Below are 20,921 nucleotides of genomic sequence, written 5' to 3'. Positions count from 1 at the left end.
CATCACTCCAGAAAGACATTTAATGTTCATTAAGGAGATATAAATAGGTTGCTCCCTTATCAACCTGGCAACTGGGTCAATTTCACACTGAGTCATTAAATGTCTTAAGAACTGGTAATCTATCATGTTTTAATGACAACTTTAAAATGGTATTTCAAAACCAAAAGATTTATATCCCATTAAGAAATGATTGTAATATACTAATGCAAGACTTCACTTACCCATTGAGAGCTGTATTTTATGAAGGAAGTGGGGGTGACTGGGTAACTACCTTGCAATATTGAAAACAGCTGACCATTTAGATATTTCGTGTAGAGCCAACATTCACTTAATTTGTATTTTGGCAGACACATAGGTAGCCAATAAATGATACCTTTACTAATATTCGAATGGGGTATTTTAAGCCATAAATGTGAATCCAAGAAGCTGGACAAAAAAGAAAAGCCAAAAACAAATCAGCAAAAATACAAGCAATATTCCAGTTGTTAAAGAGCTAAATTAAACCCACATATCAAGGATAACAATATAGTTACATATACTATTTTGTTGATGGGAAAATATGTATCACCGGATCGGTTCCCATCTTTTTTCCTCACTAAGGGATTATAATGGATGAAGAGAGACATACTCATTGCTAGCTGTCACTATTTCTCTTGTCTTTTTTCAGTCTTGGTAATAGTCATGAGAGTCATTTTAAGAGATGGCTGTGTCTGTATATATTCTATTATAGTTCTTTAGAATTTTATAATGTTTGCAGATAAGTTTCATTAGATGTTCTAGATTGTGGGGACATAGTTGCAACTCAATATTTATAAGTTATAAATAGAAGAGGGCAAAATTTACATTTCAAAAACTAGCAATAAGACCTTGGACATCTAATTTAATTTAAACTTTAATTTCTTCACTGTTAAAATAATCTGCTATTAAAATGTATCCTTGTTACAGCATTCAGTAGTCTATGAATTATTTGCCATATTAATGATGCCACCTAGAAATTTCATGCAATTTTCATTAAAATATGTTTCATTGTCTCATTCTCAAACTATGTAGGAAAAGAATTATTATAGTTTTTTATACAAAGGTAGTGGGCCAGGGAAGTGAAATGAATGGTTCAGGCACACAACTACATAGTGTTTGCAGTAGATGTATTTTATTTTTCTACCTCTGCTTTTTGTCCGATTTACTTTTATATATCAGATATAAAAAAAGTTCTGTAAATTTACTTAAGTGAGCAGCAGAAAAAAAAAATTAACAGCAGCGATTTATACGTAATTCCTATTTATGATTTAGTGATCAACTATTTTTTTAAATATTTATTTATTTTGAGAGAGATAGAGGGAGAGTGAGAATGTCAATCCCTGATGTGGGGTTCGATCTCAGGAACCATGAGACCCTGACTGAAGCCGAAATCAAGAGTCAGATGCTTAACAGATTGTACCACCCAGATGCTACTCAACAATTTTTATGCCTCAGAGCTAAGGAATATCTATGGTGTTTAGACTCAAGATGGAGATGCAAATGAATTTTTAAAATTTTTAATGCTTATTTTTATTTTTAAGAGAGAGATACAGACAGAGCATGAGTGGGGGAGGGGTAGAGAGAGAGGGAGACAGAATGTGAGCTGTCAGCACAGAGACCAAATGGGGCCTCAAACTCATGAAGCACGAGATCATGACCTGAGCAGAAGTTGGATGCTTAACCAACTAAGCCACCCAGGTATTCAAAAATATACATTATTGGGTACTTCTATCTTTGACATCAACACAGAGCCATTTTCTCTTTGGGATGCAATTGAAGCAGGAGCTGGAACTATGATTAGATCAATGGGCATGGTCTATACAGTGGGCCAACCCGGAATTACCCTTTATAGTTTCATATTTATTTCTTGAGAGTTAGGATTTGAAATATCAATTAATTTCTTCAAGATACTTAATCCATTGCCTCCCTTATCAGTTCTACTTCTCTATTCTCCATCTTACACCCCTTTGGTAGTTGCATGAGAGGACAGTTTTAACAATATAATCTGTTGTGTAAAAACAGCAGTTAAGGTTCATCATAAGATTTTTTAATGTTAATTGATACAATTTAAATAATCTAGATTGCGGAAAAGTCAATATTAGAGAAGAAAATACAGTACTAAAAATAAAGACAACCAGGTATTACATACTTCCTGGTATAAGTATGTTACACGACCTAAACAAATACTATTTTCAAAAAGATCAAACTTAAATCTAATTAAATCTCTTGATGAAACCTTAATTTTTAGAAAATGAAGAAGATAAATAAAATATGAAACAATGCTATGGGAAAAATAATCATTAAAATTCAAACTGTGGGACAATCTGCAGCCCAAAGATTCAGTTTTTTAAATAATTTTCAATGAAAAAAAATGTAGGAGCAATCTACAGGTTAGAAGAGAACTGAAGACACATCAACTATCACAGTGAATATTCCTGTCTTGAATCCACATTAAATAAAATTTTAAATATTTATTAAGATAATTGACATACATGATAGGAAGTACTTACTAATTGTTTTACGTAGCATAGATGTCTGATTTATTTTTATTTTTATTTTTTTATTTTTTTTATTTTTAGGTAGCATAGATGTCTGATTTTATTTATTTTCCATACCTTTTAGATATGCCTACTGAAATATTTGCAGATAAAAACACAAATAATATGTGGGACTTGCTTTAAAAGAATATGGGATGAGGGAAAGTAGTATAGATAAAATAGTATTGGATAAGAGTTGATAAAAACTGAACATAGGTGAAGTGCTCATGGTTATTAATTTTAATATTCTTTGTACTTCTTATTGTGTTTGGAACTTTCCATGATAAATTTAAGGAATAACAAATAAATTATAACAGACAGGTAGATCTTTGAATGCATTTGAACTTCTATGCCATAATCTAGAAAGATAATTATAGCAGCAAAATATGAAAATATTACTATGGAATGATATATTGATGTGAATATTTAATTCAGAAACACCACATTTTAAAAGGGATTATTCGTAAAAACTAAAAGGTGAGACAAGGGCAGATGAACATATACATGGTTGCAAAAGCCAAGAACAAAACAACACGTTCCTCCCTGGCTTTATGCCTTTGCGAATTAGTCACAGTATCAAGTTGTTGGAGAGGCACTTTAATTTGATACCTTTTGTGCTTTGGGGATACTTTTACTGGGTTAAAATTGCTGCTGTTAGAAAAATCAGTGTCAACCATGGAGTTATGTTGACCCTCCGGGCAAAGGTGAGATGAGAGGGTCAGGCTGAGAAATGAAGACAAGAGGGGAAACGTGCAAGGCGGGGAGCAAAATGTCAGAGAAAACTTTCTTTTTTTTTAAATGAGCTGGATTTTTTTTCCCTGTGCCCAGGAAGTCATGTTATGCTTTGTCTCGGGAGAGGAGCAGAGAAGCACCTCTTGCTGCCCTCTGCTAGGATCCTGATCATCAGTGTCAACAGAGGAGCCCTGCTACCCTTTCAGTAGCAGCAGAGAAATTGAGAGCAGTTCCAGATCTGCCCAATTACAGTCTATAGAGCCTGGCCCCTGTAAAAGCAAAAGATCAGCACTTTCTCCTTTCATGGTCTGTAAAGGTTCACTCTCGGACACCCTGCCCCTTCAAAATCAATGGATTCTCAATAAATCAAAATCAAAAGATTTGGGTTCTGGTTCGAGATCTGCCACTTTTCCTCCCAGAATGTGAATCTCTCACTTGAGTCTCTCATTTTTCAAATGAGAGACTTGAAATATATGATCATGGAGGTTTTGTTGAATTCGGTCAGTCTGTAAGTTTATATTCATTGATAGCTGCTGTTAAGTGTGGACAAGCTTCCTCACAGCTCTTCTATTTGAAACTGAGTGAGAGCAGAGGGAAGTAGAGGGATTCTCTTATTTGTGTGAGTCATACAAAGTTTACTTTGGTTCTATTCTGTTTCTGTTTGTTCATTTTTTTGCTTTATTTTTTTTTTTCTGTATGACTACATTATACATTAGATGTTCTTCAGAGACAGCAGGTGATTTTTTTAATAGGGTAGTAAACTATTGCAAACCATCTTACCTGGAGACTAGAGAAATAACCATCCCCTATTTATTTCAATTTTGGGTATTCCCAGATGTCTCGTCCCTGCAAATCCATCCTATGCACAGGATCTTTTCCACATCTTATATGCAAGTCTAATCACAACAATGCCCTGCTCAAGCACATCTCTGGTTTCCCAGTTCCTACTAGCCTGTGGTTCTTTGTAACTTTCTTTATATAGGAAATTTCATAATTCATACAGTAATTGACATAATATACTTCACTAATTTGAAATACAAAAACCATAATATCACAATTATTTTTTCACATGCTTTTCTTTGTGGAACTGCCGTTTTCTTGAGACCTCTTATTTCTGAATTACCCAGGTACCCCAGGGTTACTCAGTCCAAGGAGGAATTCCAAAGGCCAGGCTTAAAAGGAGAGTCAACTGGCATGTCCTAGTAGTACACTTACAGTATGAATTTGGTTGTGCCCGCTGGTATCCTTTTTAAACATGGGTCACACACAGAGGGCTTTGGTTAAGTTCCTATGACTCAGGTTTCATTTAGCCCATAAACGAGCTACAAGATTACACTCATGTTGCCCAAAGCCCAGGCTTTGTGACAAAAGGGCTGGGCACACAGAGGCTTCAAGGTTCCTGTATATGTTATTTCAGAATTAGTACAGCCTCATGAATTCTGAGTCCAGGTTAACAGCCTAGATTCTGTTCCCTCACTGTTGAGTTCCCCTTTAAGGTCTTTCCCTTCCAGTGAACATTAGGCAGTTTCACCCAGTGAACTCTGACAAGTTTCTTGAATTTTAATTCTCAAAGAGAGGAAAATGATATTTAGTCCCATTCCTTCCCCACCAAAGCCCTCAGTTCCTTAGGAATAAATAAATAAATAAATAAATAAACAAAACAAAACAAGGGATGTTCCATCCCTTCCCCTGAGCTCTGTACACAAAGATCAGGGGTCTTTTTAGGGGTTTCACACACGCTCACACACACAGAGTCAAGATCCACTTATTCCCTTTCTCTATGTAAGGGAGTGTATATATTTAGTTATTATAAGTAGGTAATTGTGCAATTATTGGTTACTATATGCCTCTTAAGCAGATTAATAGTTGTGTGCATACAAGAATAGTATTTTTCTCATTCTTGCTTACCAGCACAATACCTGGGCATATGATATACGTCAAAATGTGCTTGTTAAATAAATTAATGAAGAGCATGCAGATTTCAAGTGTTCTATGACATACAAATTATGCATCAAAGAAGAGTTAGCCAGGAGAAGGAATAGTACACACAAAATATTAGAAAGCTCTGGATCATAGCGTTGGGTGAGGATGGGAAGGTCGGAGGAAGTGCAGAGAGAGAAGATCATGAAGATACTCATAAACATTACTATGGAGTTGGACTTTATCTTAAGGTCAGTGGGAAAATTTTACAGAATAAAAAGCAGAGAAAAGTATTTTAGAAATACTACTCTGGCTCCAATATGGAGAATGCATTGGAAAAAAAACAAAAATTCAAGTCCACTTTATTGATTTAGATAAGCAATCATGGAGTCCTGAATTAGGGTAGTAACACAAGAGTAGGGGAAAGACTACATATGTAAAAGGTAGAAATGACAAGATTCTATAGCCGATAATAGATGGGGTTGAGGGGAACAGATAAGCCAAAGTTAATTCTGAGATTTCTGCTAGGACGTAACTGAAAGGATGGTGATAGCCTTTGCAGTGGCAAGAGAGGAAACATATGAGGAGAAGGTTGGGTGAGAGGGGAAAGACTGAATTCCATTTCAGACATTCACTTGGAGCACACAAGCAGTTGCATCTATGTGTGTGAAGCTCAGGAAAGGGATCTAGTGAAGATGCCTGTTTGGTGGCATTCTATTTAAGGCACAGGAATGGCAAAGGGTTTTATCTTCTGTGTCTACTCTGGAAGATGGTAGCATTTTTCTAGAGTCCTGAGTTGAAAACAGACTTTGAGGTAAAATTCCTTCATGGTGGAAAAAATGTGTTTATTGATTAGAGGTTTGGCATGCGTCTAGAGAGAAGTGGGAATGGAGGCATACTTGTAGCATTCATTTAACGTGATCTGGATGGTAACTGATGTCATGGGATATATGGGATTGTATACAGCATGTATATAGAAGAAGGGTGAAAAGGAATTAGGGGGAAATTCTGAAGTACCCTAATATTTATAGAACCATACAGAAGAATTCTGGTCCTGATAATTTAGGCAATGGACTAGAAAGGAATGTTTTGTTACCACTTTATCATTGCTGCAAGCAGAGTGAGATTACAGCTAAGAATGCTAATAAAATATTTCGGTATTTTTATTTTCAATGCCCCCCTTTTGTGCCAATCACATCCCAACATTCTTACCCTTGAAGGAATTAAAGAATCACCAACTAAGGCTGCACCAATTCTGTACAACATTCTGCACTGACTGCCGTGAGTGTGCTGCCGTCTTGGTCCTGTAAGCAGGTGTCTATGCACATGTGAGCCACAATGCCTGGGTTTCTTTCTACTTGTCTAAGAGATGCTTTGGTAGCCCCTTGATTTCCTGGTTCTCCCTCCTCACCTTTTGTTCTCATCCCGGGCGCTGTCTTGTCAGCACTGTGAGTAAGCCACATTATTGGCGACCATGTTTTCCTATTACAGACTACTGGGTTGCCTACTTTCTTAGACTTTTGTATTAATAACTTAATTCAGCATATATGGATTTTCTCCTGCATTCCAGGCCCTCTGTCACTTTGTTCTTTGGGCACACCAGTCCTATATAGTAAATGAAAGAGTGAGACAAATAATGTAATAATCACAATACTTCTGTAAATGTCACAGAGGTGATAAGAGAGAACAGATAAATGAGAATGTTACTTGTTTCCTAGAATCAATGAATGATTTCCAGAGTATAAGTTAGTGGGCTGAGGTTGAGAAACAAGCAGGGATTGTTTATAGTTTATTCTCTGATCCCATGGATACACCAGTTAGATGCACAGGATAAAATATGGCTACATATAACTGAAAAATCAACAGTAGATTAAATGAAGAAATGTTTATGTATCTTTCCCAAATAAAAGGAGTTTGAAAGGGTCAGTCTAGGACTGGTACGGTGGCTCCATAGTCACCAATCACCATTCTCAGTGCTTGGCTTCCATCCTTAAGTTCACTTCACAATACAGTATGGCTGCTGAATATCCTACTGTCATCCTTCTGTGATTCAGGCAACAAAAAAGGAAAAGAATAAAAGGGAAAAGCAGGTGCATCTCCTGGATGAGACACTCTGGCATACAGGAGAGGAGTCAGTTGATAGGGCAAGGAGAGCATAGAAGGTGCAAGAAAGGAGAGAGGAGACAAGATGGTCAAGGATGGAAGGAACAAGATAGTGTCCATAATGGTAATGCTGTGATTTCAGAAAGAACCACATATACAAAATAATACAATCCCTTGCAGTAAAACACCACCACCAAGTACACAACAACATACCATGAAAACTGGTTTTCATTCATCAGAAGAACAATAATTACATCACTGATGCTATTTTTAATAGCTGTGTTTTTCCAAATTTATTTCTCCCAATTGGAAGAGGCCCATGAAATTCTCATTCACTGAGGATTTGGACTGTATTTTGTTTCTGAACTGAAGAAACTGTTTGAAAACTTGGACCGTGTATTTATGGATTGCTTTGCCAACCTGTAGTGGCAATAACTTTTGAGACACTCAGCGGGGTTGACTTTGTCAAGTGTAACAAAGAATATTTCAAATATTCGGGGCTTGGCAAAATCTTCAGTGTGGTTTGCCAGGTGCTGTTCCATCAATTTTTAACACCCATTTTTTTAAGAGACATTTAATCTATACTTATTTCTTACTGCTTTACTTCTTAACTCATCAAAATGTTATATTTCAAGAGCTCTTTGATGTGTATGATACCTTTGGGTTCCCCCCCTTCCCCACTGCCTTCTTCTAAACAGTAAGTTATGTTAGCTAACGGGATAAAAGTGGGAAGAAAATCTCTGAATTTTGAAAAAGGTGTTGGTTCTGGTTGCAAAAGCCTCAAGGTTTGAGTCAGTGCTGAGCATGATAGAAATTGTCATCTTGGAAAGGAGGAAATTGATCATGAACGGATTTTTATTTTTTTACAATCATAGATGCAATGTGAGAGGACATCATGGATTATGGAATTCCATCTTCCACCTAAGGACTGAATTCCTCCCAACAGGCTATTGTCATGGTTCTGTTCCAGTACCTCTAATAATAAGAAACTCAGTACCTGATAAGGTCAACGGATCTTCCCCCCCCCCCCCCCCCCCCCAAATCTGATGGTTATAGCTTTAAATTCTTTCTCATGGTAACTTTTTCCCCCCACTCCTCTCTGATTTATGTTCCCAACATCCCTCTCTGAGAGGTCTTTCTGGGGTCCCGTTCTCCTACCTCACATTTCCGGCATTCTTCTCTCTGACGACGTGATCCCAGCATGCCTCTCCCAGAGAGGTGTTCCCAGCATTTCTGACGACCTGCTCCCAGAACGCGCTGATGGGTGTGGCTGGCATCTGTTCCTCTGAGGCTGTTCCCAGCATCCCCCTCTCTCTGACGGAGGTTCCCGGCATCCCTGTGGGAGTGTTCCGGAATCCACCCTACCCCCACCCCACGTCTCTCTCTGAAAGAATGTTTTTGGTTTCCCTCTCTGATGCAGTGTTGAGGCATCCGCCTCTTCCTCGGACGTAGGTTCCGGGCGTCCCCCTCTTTTAAATCATATTCCCAGGATTCCTCTCTGGCAGCACGCTCCGGTCTTGTTTCTCTCTTATGTGTTCCCAGAATGCCTCTCTCGGACGAGCGTTCCCCGAATTCCTTCCGCCGAGGGTGTTCCCAGCATTCCTCTCTTTCTCCACTGTAATTTCTATCCTTCGGTTTTCACGTGCCTCGCTGGGCCACACAGAATCCGTGGTTTTCTTCCGCTACATTGTCGGTTTTTCAGATGCTTGAGACAGCTATGTTGTCTCCCTGATTCTCATGTTCTTGAAGTATAAAATGCGAACTTTGTTAAACTGCTCATATGGCAAGGTTTTATTTTCATCCAGTAACTAAGGGAATCCTCTCCATGCACCAATGTTTGTCAATATTACTCTTGAATTTTATTATCCATAATTAAATAACATAATTTAAATGTGCCACCAGTCATGCAGCCTAAATTCTTTCACCTATGTCTATTCTCTCCTCTCTCTCTCTCTCTCTCTTCACACACAAAATACATACATCAGGAAAGGAACAAGAATTATATGCATAACATATGGCATTAGGGACTGCTTACAGGATTCTTTTTAGACCTAAAATGGATACTGGGTATTCAATTAGAAACTAATGGTAAATGAGAACACACACACACACACACACACACACACACACACACACATTTTTCTGAATCTTTGGACTCAGATACACAGCATTTAATGCCTTGAATTTACTATACAATTATAGCAGGTTCACTACTTAGTATAACAGCTTTTGAAACAAATCAGTTTAAGTGTTTTAGAAATTTATAAGGGAAGGGAAGTTTACAGAAATCTATCAGGCTGAGTTTATCAGATTTTACAAATGCTATAAGGACTTCTCAAACACAACCTTATTCTCTTGGTCTAAATGTATGCTAATGAAATTCTAAAGTTATCATGATTAAAAAAGAAGTATGTCCTTAGTTTTGATCCACCAATATCCACTGCTGAAATCATTTTTAGCATCCTAAATCGTATACAGAAAGCCGCCTTAAATTTCCTTAGCTGAAATTATTTCCTTTCTCTTAGATATTACCATAGCACTGTATATATTCTAGTTATCATAAGTCAACTGTGGTGCAGTGCCAGGATCCTTATCTTACAGTGGAAATCACTGTAAATAAAAATGAAAACTTTGAACCCAAATTCTAGCATTAATAGCTAAGTAAATGTATACGTTACTCTGTCTGGTTGGTTAGGTTTTTTTGTGAAAAGAGAAGAGTATCTAATTCTCAGGAGTGTGTGTGCATATAAGGGAAGGAATTAATAAAGAAAATACATGTCAACACTTACCTTCCAAATATTTGGTGACAGTTATGTTATCTACTGTAATGTCTGGCCCATAGTTAGTTTTTAGTAAATATCTGTATTTTATCTCTCTGTGCCCAATGATTAGTTTGTATAGATTTAGTAAGCACCACTGTTTACCTAGCAACCTGTATAGAGTCACCAATCCAACTATCTACTTTGGCTGCTTGCTAAAAGTTCTGAAGTGAAAGAAACACAGTTCTGATCAGGGCTCCACTCTTAAAAACAAAACAAGCAAGCAGACTTATGCATATATTCCTATTTCCTACATTTATTTCCTATAAACAGTACCCACCACGTCCCCAGGGACTCCCAAGGTTTTGGGGAAATTAAAATCAGACATCCCTAGTAATTCAGCTATGTGAGTAAGAATCACTACTTAGACTTAACTTTCAATATTACATATTATTGTAAATCTCTGGAGACAATTACATTACAGTAATGATCAAAATATCTACTAGCATTATTTTTAAAGAATTTGGGAACTGTAACATATATGACAAGAAAAATATTGGCATATAATAGGAAAAAACTTATATTTTAGATGATACAATGATCTCAAAAAACCTAAAATAACCTATGGAGAAAGCATATTAAGGTAGACAAATATAAAAATACATAAGAAAATAATTGTGTCTATATGAATTAGAAATAATCCATACAAAAATGTAATAAAATCGCATTTGAAAGTGCACACAAAAAACATAACTAAGAAAAAACTTGAAAAAAAATCAATCAGAGGTTATCTGGTTATCTAAAAAACAAACAAAGAAAAACTACTGAACTTGACTGAGGGATATAAATATATCCTAACTAAATTCAAAATACAATGTTGCAAAGATGTCCTCTCTCCCAAATGAATTTATAAGTACAATACAACTTCAATAAATATTAAGAAGGGCTATTTTGGAAGTTGATAATAAAATTCACGTGAGAGGATAAATGGGTAAGGATAGTGTGGAAAGAAGAAATTTTTACTACTACATATTAAGTGATATTGTAAAATTACAAGGTTTAACACATTTATGTGTGAGGTGGAAAAAAAAAAAAAAGAAAAAAACCCCTGAAAGGCTTGACATATGGGTAGTTGGGACAACAAAGATATGGGATGGATGGAATACTTGCATGTGAGAACATGAAGGAGACATCAGCCTGACACCACCACAGAAAGTAGAGCGAAGAGAAAACATTTAAGATCTGGAGTGGGGTTTGGGGTATGTGTGTAGATACAGTCCAAAAGACAGAGTATTTAAAGCAAAGTGACTAAGCTTTAAACTTGCCAATGATTAGGATATTTGAACTTTGCAGAAAAGAAAAAAAAAGTATTTCTGGGACAGAAGGAATACCCTGAAATGGAATAGAATGTGTTGCGCACTGAAAGATAAGATTAATTACAGAAAAACAAAGAAAAAATTTTGCCCACTTTCATTTATGACATTCCGGTCTATGCCTCTTACATGTATATACCAAATACTCTAACAGGCATGTATCTCTTTCATTAAAAAAAATGTAATAAATGTTATATAAAGGATAACTCTGGAGTTTCTAACCAAAAAAGCAAATCTAATTAGGAATCTTAGACTTTTACAAATAGATGAAGAAATACCTGTTATGTTCATAAAACAGTATCAAAGGGAGATAAATAAAGACTTGTCAAGCTTTTGCAAAACTGCAGAGTTGTCACTTTTGGGTAAATGAATTAGAGGAATGGATAAAAGGAAGAATGCTTCTCTGATATGTGCATTTATTTATTAGGCTATCTGAGAGAGCTAATCTCAATGGATTCACTTAGTAGTAGAAATTATTGCAGAGCAGAAAGCTTACATAATCCATTATGAGTCAGAATTTTTGTCCAAACTACCTAATTAAAAGTTCTTTTCCTTCTTAAACTGCTTAATGAGGGTTGCATCATGCCTCCTGGATGAGTCAGGGGTTTTCAAGGATTTAAGAATGAAGTAAGCAAACCCATAGCATGATAAAAAAAAACTTCACCATCACACAGTTTCACAGGAGCCAAAATAACACAAACATTGTTATTTATTGCAATAAAATGTAGAATCATTGACTACCATCATCACTGTTCTCTCAGAGGAAGCTGCTCTTTTTCCTGAACTTTTCCACCTTGAGACATGTATTCTTAAATTTACTTTTCCCTGTTATTACCATTGCCTCCTTCTACTCCTTTCCCCATGGACAATCACCCTAATAGCTAAAGTATACATTTTTGTTGGGAAGTTTTCTTGTAAAATGTTTATTGTTGATATATGAGCACAAGTAAATATTACATATTCTGCTATATAATACACTCTCAATCTGATACTTACATCACTAGACGTCCATGTCGCTGTGTGACTATCTAGCCTAATGTATCTAACTGCATGAACCTCCACTGCTTTTTACCTGGTCACTCCCCAGGCCATGGATGCCCTCCAACTCCACTATCAAGTACACTAATATTGTGGTTAGTTAGCATCCACCTGAACCCTCCCCATTTGAAATGTGTGAAAATTCCTTTAGAATATATATTTAGGAGGTAAACTCCTACTTAATAGAGTGTGCAGCTAATTAATTGATGGTTTTCTGCCAGAATGCTATCTGGAACAATTGCTCCTATGTGCACTTCCACTCTAATACCACCTTATCCTGGCTTCACTTGTTCCAAAATGGATGTGAGTGGGTTTTTTTTTTGTTTGTTTGTTTGTTTTTGTTTTTGTTTTTGTTTTAACTGGGGACTCTGAGGTCCCAGCATCCTGTCTGTCACTGGTTGGGACTATCTCTGCTAGACTCCTCTCCCTCTTTAGGAACTGACTTCAGAAAAGCAACAGGGTGGAAAGGCTCCCAGCGGTCCCAGATCCAGAGGGTAGGGGTAATCTATCCCTTAAAGAAGGCCTACTCAGATGGGCCACCTTCTGGATTTCTTTCAGACGGTGAAAGACAGCAAGGCAGGAGGGTCGTAAGTAGTTTTTGGTTTACTATGTCCCTCTATTTTACTGCAAAAAGCAAATGCTCTTCTTGGGGCCCAGGCTGCCTGCCATGGGACCTTCTCTTAAAGGTGGTACCATAACTTAATTAAACCTGGAACCACTAAAAAAATAAATAAAAATCCAAAAAAACCCCAAAACAAAACCTTAGTATGTACACAAATACAGTGCACAGGTGCTATACTGATAGGTGCAAAGTTATATCCTTTGGCCATTTTGATTGTGCTTCTCTGGTTACTAACGAGTTTGAACATTTCCTCATATGCTAATATCTTTTAGGTTTTCTCTCCCCATACTGAGCATTGTGTCCTTTGTCCATTTTTCTTTTGTGGATATTGTATTTTTCTTGTTTATTTGCAGGAAATCCTCTATATTTTAGATGTTAGTCCCCTGGTATTTTTACGAGCAGAAAATGTCTTTTCACATTTGTTATCAATTTGTGAACTTGTCCACAATGTTTTCCATTGAATAAACCCCAATTAAAAAAATATATATATTGGGGCACCTGGGTGACTCAGTTGGTTAAGCATCTGATGCTTGATTTCGGCTCAGGTCATGATCTCAGGATCTAAGACTGAGCCCCACGCCGGGCTCCATGCTGGGCATGGAGTCTGCTTGAGATTCTCTCTCTCCCTCTCTCTCTCTCTCTGCCCCTCCTCTGCTTGCACACGTTCTCTCCTAAAAAACTGTAGTTCATGGTTTGGGAATTTTTAATGTCTTTCCCCACAATAGGATCACAAAGATGTTTTTGTATATTTGCTCCTAGTAATTTAAAAGTTTTACCTTTTGTGTATAAGTCTTTAATCCATCTGGAGTCCATTTGTAAATGGTCTTCATTAGATATCTAAATTTATCTCCATATAGTGAGGCATAAAAACATCATTTATTTTCCGCAATTTTATTATGTATTAAGTTGCCAACGTCCCCATGCATAAGTGTTCTGTCTCTAAACTCTCCATTCTGTTCTCAGACTATTTCTACATTTTTGTACTAATGCAACATTAATTTGTATTGCTATGTCATTGTAGTATGTCATAATTTCTGAGAGGCAATCTCTCTATCCCAATTTATACTTTTTCAAAGTTGACTTTATTCTTTTATATTGATTAAGGTTCTGTTGCCAGCTTTTATTAAGCTCCTAAAAAATTTCAGTTGAAAATGTGATTGAGATTGCTTTTAATATACAGATAATTTATTAGAACCAGCATCTTAAAAAGTTAAATTATTTCATCCAAAAGTATGGAACTAATTTTGATTATCTTTCATGGCTTTTATTGGAATATTAAATTTCTCTCCATAGAAATTATATATTTTTAATTAGGATAAAATGTAAGTAATGGACAGTTAATACTGTTTTTATGAGGAATATTTGTTTGTATACTGTTTTCTGGCTTTGTATACTGTTTTATTAATGATAACTGTTATCATTATAACAGAGGCTACTACCTCCAATATTGTGTTAAACAGTGGTGATAGCATCATCTATATATTGTTTCTAATCTTAAGAGAGAGAATCTAATATTTTGTCTTTCTATATTTTGCTGTAAGTTCATGATGTAGAACTCTTGCCAAATTAAAGCATTCATTTCTATTCTTCTTTGCAAAGGTTGCTTTTTAAATCATAAATAGATACTGAATTTTCTAAGTAAATGTTAATTAAAATGTAACATACATTTAGGGGCACTTGAGTGGCTCAGTCAGTCAAGCCTCTGACTTTGGCTCAGGTCATGAACTCAAGGTTTGTAAGTTTGAGCCCTCCATAGGACTCTGAGCTGTTAGTGCAGAACCTGCTTCAGATCTTCTGTTTCCCTCTCTCTCTGCCCCTCCCCTGTTCATGCTCTTTATCTTTCTCAAAAATAAAATAAAACATTTAAATATATATATATTTATATATATATTTAATATAAAATATACATTTAAAAAATGGACAAAATCATAAGACCATGGCTTAAGAGTTTTACTTCTGTTTTGTTTTTCTTTAAATAAAATTTTTACTTGGAATAATTTTAAGTTTACAGAAAAGTTGCAAAGATAGTACAGAGAGTTCCCAAATATTCCTCTAATTTTAAGATCTTAATTATTATGGCATACTTGTCAAAATCAAGGACCAATATTGCATAACTACTATCTAGTCCCAACCTTTAGTCAAATATCAGCGGTTTGTCCATTAATGTACTTTTTCTATCCCATCCCAGGATCCAATCCAGAACGCTACATTTCATTTAGTTGTCATGTCTCCTTGCTTTCCTCTGGTTGGTGATAGCTTTTCAGTCATTGCTTGTTTTTCACGATCTTGAAGGTTTTGAGGAATACCAATCAGGTATTTTGTAGGATTTTCCTTAATTTGGGTTTGTCTGATTTATTTTCTTATGAGTAGACTTGGATTATGGTTTTGGGGAAAGAATACTGTACAAAGTTGAAAAGTCTTTCTCATCCCATCATATCAAGGATATACAATAGCCACACGCTGTCATTGGTGATGTTAACCTGGATTACTTTGTTAAGGTTCTGTTGCCAGGTTTATTCACTGTAAAGTTACTCCCTCTGTTCTGCCTCATTCCTTTTCATATGTATTATATGGAAGGAAAATATTAAGTCCATCCTATACTCAAGAGTAGGGGTGGGGGAAGATTAAGCTCTACCGGCTGGTAGGCAGCATTTACATATATCACTTGGAATTATTTTGTAAGGAAATTTGTCTCTTCCACTTATTTATTCAATCATTTAATTATATCAACATGGCCTCATGCATATTTATTTTATACTTCAGGTCATATACAAAGTTGTTCTTTGTGGTTGTTGTTGTTTTAAACTGAGCTTTGGCCATTGGGAGCTCTTTCAGGTTGGCTCCTGGGTCTCTTTGACATACCCTATCCTTTACTTATTTTTAGTACTTTCTTACTGTCTGGTCCTACAGGCTGTTCCTAGTTCATCTGGAAAATTAAGTCAAGTGGCTAAAGGGTGCCTGAGTGACTCAGTTGGTTAAGCATCTGATTTTGATTTGGGCTCAGGTCATGATGTCATGATTTGTGGTTCAAGCCTCAGGTCAGGCAGTGCAGAGCCTGCTTGGGATTCTGTCTATTCCTCTTTCCTTTTCCTCCCCCACTCATGCTGTCTCTCTCTCTCTCAAAAATAAATAAACTTTAAAAAAAAAGTTCCAAGACTGTTCTTTTTAAAGAAATGGATGAACACATTGTGTTTTTGTTGTCAGTTTCCCACATTTAAGAAACAATAAGTTTTCCCTGTGACTCTTTTTTCTTCATCTTTCAGTTAATTGCATATTTCCTCCATAGAGTACAATATGGGTTTCAGGATCACAGTAAAATGATTCTCTAATTACATTTTATTCTTAGCTCTTCAGAAAAGTAAAACCGTTAAGACATGCTAATGGTCTTGACTATAGATAGGAGCTCACAACTAACAGCAGGGCCAAGCAAAGAGACTTTTCACTCTCAGCACTGGCCTATGCAAGGCAAGAACTGTAGTAGATGGGACACAGAAGTGAATCAATTCAGTCAGAGGGTAAGGTGGGCTCATGGGAAAGAGGTGAGATCATCCATATTTGATTTTTATTGCCTATGTTTCCTAGTAATGATGACATGATACTCATTTGAGATATGAAGCATCTCCCATTTCAGTATTTAATGTGCTGCCCTTCTGCAAAGGGGCATAGCGGGTACTTCTGCAATGTAGAGAGTTGAGAGGGACCATGGGTGACCTGAATACAGATGTCCCACCAGGAGCTCAACAAAGAGAAGAAATGGATTTGGGCAGGGCTTTTCATTTTCTTTTCCTGTTTTTTTCTTTTTATTCATTAATATTATTTTTGAGGGCATTAGTAATAAAGATTAAGTTCTGAAACATGATATTTAAAATAGCATAAAAAATCTATTGAATTTACACAGCCATAGGTGACAAAATCAGAAGTATGTTGTAAGGAAAGTATTAATCAGTAAGTACTACACATATCACCATTTTAGTTCACAACAAGTATATAAAATTCTATTGTGACACACAGACTCCTGGATAAGCAAGAATAACAGGAGAAAAGGAGGCAAAGTCGTCATTGATAAATGGTCCCCTTCACTTTTTCTGTTGTATAATAAAAGTTTAAGAACCTCAGGGTTTTTTGGCTTTCCTTGGTTGGATTGGTCCATTCTCTCAATTCCAAAAGCATTTGGTATCTGGCTTATACCACACAAAAAAGTAGAGTTGTTTCCACAATTTAAGAGTTGTTTTAAAAATGTTAAAGGTAAAAAAAAAAGTTAAAGGTACCTTAAAATACATGAATTTAATTTATTATAGCTACAACTATTCACTGCCCTTTCTACTACTTCAAAGGTGAATCTTCAGTATAAATCAATGACAAAATTTATCTAACTTATTTAGATAAAAGCAGAGACAATTTTGTTGAATTTTAAGTTTGGTTTCTTCCATAATATAGTTTTAACATTTCAATATTCCTAAATAAAAATGCAATGATTAAAGAAAATTATTATTTTTAAGGTTCCAATAAAAGTTGTTTATTCTTTCTGAATCATTCACCATTCCCTAATATCTTATTTAATTTTTTATATTTCTAATGTTTGTTTATTTTTGAGAGCTAGAGAGACAGAGTGTAAGAAGGGTAGGGGCAGAAAGAGAGACATACACAAAATTGGAAGCAGGCTCCCGGCTCTGAGCTGTCAGCACAGAGCCCGACAAGGGGCTCGAACTCACCAGCCGTGAGATCATGTCCTGAGCTGAAGTCGGACGCTCAACCGACTGAGCCACTGAGGCACCCCCCCACTCCCTGATATCTTTAACTAAATACTGCTGAAAAAGAGTAATTCAAAATAATTATGAGAAAACGTTTTGTATCTTTCCTTTGAGGAGATCCTGAGAATACCACTACAGTGCTACAATTCCATATTTTGAAGATCCTCTTAGGGCTTTGCTTGCCCATATGCAACCCTCTTCTGATTTCTGAAACTTGTTATGAACTAAAATGGTGATATGTTTACTAGTTACTGATTAATACTTTCCTTACAACATACTACTGACTTTGTCACCTATGGCTATGTAAGGGCTTAATATGCAGAACCTTTTTCTCCACAACAAGAATGTAGGCTTTTAGCAGTGAGTATCTATTGGACATGGTCCTTTTTTCTCATCACATTAATGGAAGTGGGTTCTGCAGTGAAACCCAGAAGGAGGTGAAAAATTTAATTTTTGTTTTAGGTAAAGTCAAACTTAAGAGTAGGAACGACAATTTTTTATGAAGGCAATATATGAGTTTCAGCAGGAAATTAATCTGATTTCTTTGAAATGTATCTGACATTTAACAGTGACCTAGCATGGAGGGCCTCCCTGGCATTTGTGCTGACTCAGCAGGAGCCAAAACTTAACCCACCCACAAGAGCATGGAAAGCTAAGATCTTGAGGAAAGGGAAGCATTCTCAAATGATCAGAAAAAGAAGGAAGCATTTTTAGGGAAAGTGGTTACAAAGAGAAAATACAGGATGCCACAAGGGAAAAAGTGGCTGTAGAAAACATAGGAGTTTTCCTGTGGAGCACTCTCTGGAGACCTAGCATCAGCAAATCTATATTATATGGTCTTTAAAGTGGGGAATATACATTCCAGAGAATGCACAAGACATTTAAGCAGTCATGGGAAAAAACTTCTACTTACCTCTCAGAAAAAACATCAGGAATGTGTTAATACATTGATTGGCATTGGTGCTCTGTCTTAAAAAGATTATTCTGGACCCAATTCAACTGTGCAGGGTAGGACGGTTCCCCCCATATCAATAATTCTATACTAGCTGTGTGCCCCACAATTCAACTGAATTGCTATACTATTTACTTGGAGAAAGCTCCAGATCCCACAAGTTGAGGGTTCAGTCCTACAAGAGTTCCTCCTCCCAGAAGGCAGTTGAAAGTTCAGGTTATCACCTGTGCTTTTGACCATTTAGCTATGGATTGGAGATTCCAGAAACCCCTGCCTTAAGTTTGATTAATTTGCTAGAACCAGCTCACAGAACTCAGAGCAACATTTAACTTAACTAGCTTACTGGTTTATTATAAAAGGATATAAGTCAGGAGTAGCCAGACGGAAGAGATGCACAGGGCAAAGTATAAGAAAAGAGCATGGAGCTTTCTTGACGTTTCTGAGTGTCTCAACCTCCCCAAATAAATCTACATGCTCACCAACCTGAGAACTCTCCAAACCCCATCCTTTTAGATTTTTTTGGAGGCTTCATTACACAGGCATGACTGATTAATTTTTGGCCATTGGCAAGTAGTTCAATCCCTAGCCCTTCTCCCCTCCCGGGAGGTCAGGGAGTAGGACTAAAAGTTTCAAGCCTCCAATCATATGAGTTGTTCTCTTGGCAACCAGCCGCATACTTAAGTGGCCTAAAAGTCACTTCATTAACATAAAAAAACATTACCTCTGTTGCTCTTACCACTTAGAAAATCCAAGGGTTTTAGGAGCTAAGTGTCAGACAAAGAGACAAAGACCGAATGTATATTTCTTATTGTAAGTCACAATATCACACTATGTAAGGAAGTAATATGTCACATATTGTATATGAGACAAGTGAGAGAATTAAGATATCCTAAAAAAAGTAGTTCTCAAAGTGAGGTCTTCAGACCAGCTTTGTGGGTGGGGCCCAACAATCTGTATTTTAACAAGCCTTCCAACTGATTCTGATGTTTATCACCACCACCACCACCACCACCACCATCATCATCATAGTCATTTTCACCTCATTAAACATATATCCTCAGCATTCCAAAAAGGAGAGAAAAATGGCTGGGCTTACTAGCCTCTTCAGAAAAAGGAATTAAGAATTCAGTTTCTTGACATCTGTAAATTTTCAATATTTATAATTATGTTTTAAGGGGTCCCTGCAGCAGAGTCAATCCCTGAGGCTTGCCCAGCAGCAAGATCAAAAAAAAAAAAGACCTCACTGAAGATTTTTCTGGGTAGTATATCCCAGTGTCAACCACATTACTGAGATTTTTATGTTTATATTCTGCCTTAGTACATTAGACTCGGACTGATATACCTTTGAGCATTGGTTATGCTCTTTGTAACCACTCTAACTCCTTGAAAATGCTTCCTTTTCTTTCTAATCATTTAAAGATGCCTCCCTTGCCTCAGGATTAATTAGGTTTTCAGGCTCCCGTGGATCTCATAAACTCCACGTTCTATCTTTTCTCACATCTTCAGCTTCAACAAGTTACTTAACTTCTCTGGGTCTCACTCACCTTGCCAAGAAAATGGGAATAATTATATCTATTTCATAAGATTGGTGTGAAAATTAAATAAGATTACTCTTTCAGTAATTTAACATAATGCTATGTATAATTACGGTATGCACTTAAGAAAAAAAATGTTCTCTTACTGCCCTTTCTGGAATCTGAAAAAGTATGAGATTCATTTGGGTACTGCTGAGCTCGAAGTGATATATAAAATAAAAAAAAATATGAAATTTTCATATGGTCTATGCTGTAGAAAGTTGGAATAGCTTCAACACTATGGAGTATTAAAGACAACTGTCTATCGTCTGCCTACAGAATGGCTGCCATAGCTGAGCTGCTAATTAAGCTCATAGTGGCACATCATAAGGAATAGATGATGCTTTTGGCCTTGGGGATACTTCATTTCATGTGGTAGTTGGACATTTTAAAGTGATTTTTCTTAAATAAAAGAAATAGAATATTGCAGATAAAGTTGAAATTCCTTTTATTACATTCTCCTCAGGAGTAATCACTATCATAAATTTGCTATGGATTCTTCCAGTCTGTTTTACACTTCTAATATATGCATGTATACATAC

This window comes from Panthera uncia, assembly GCF_023721935.1.
Source record: "Panthera uncia isolate 11264 chromosome D3 unlocalized genomic scaffold, Puncia_PCG_1.0 HiC_scaffold_8, whole genome shotgun sequence".
NCBI lineage: Eukaryota > Metazoa > Chordata > Mammalia > Carnivora > Felidae > Panthera > Panthera uncia.
The sequence above is the reverse complement of the archived record's forward strand: the minus strand, read 5'-3'. Positions refer to the sequence as shown.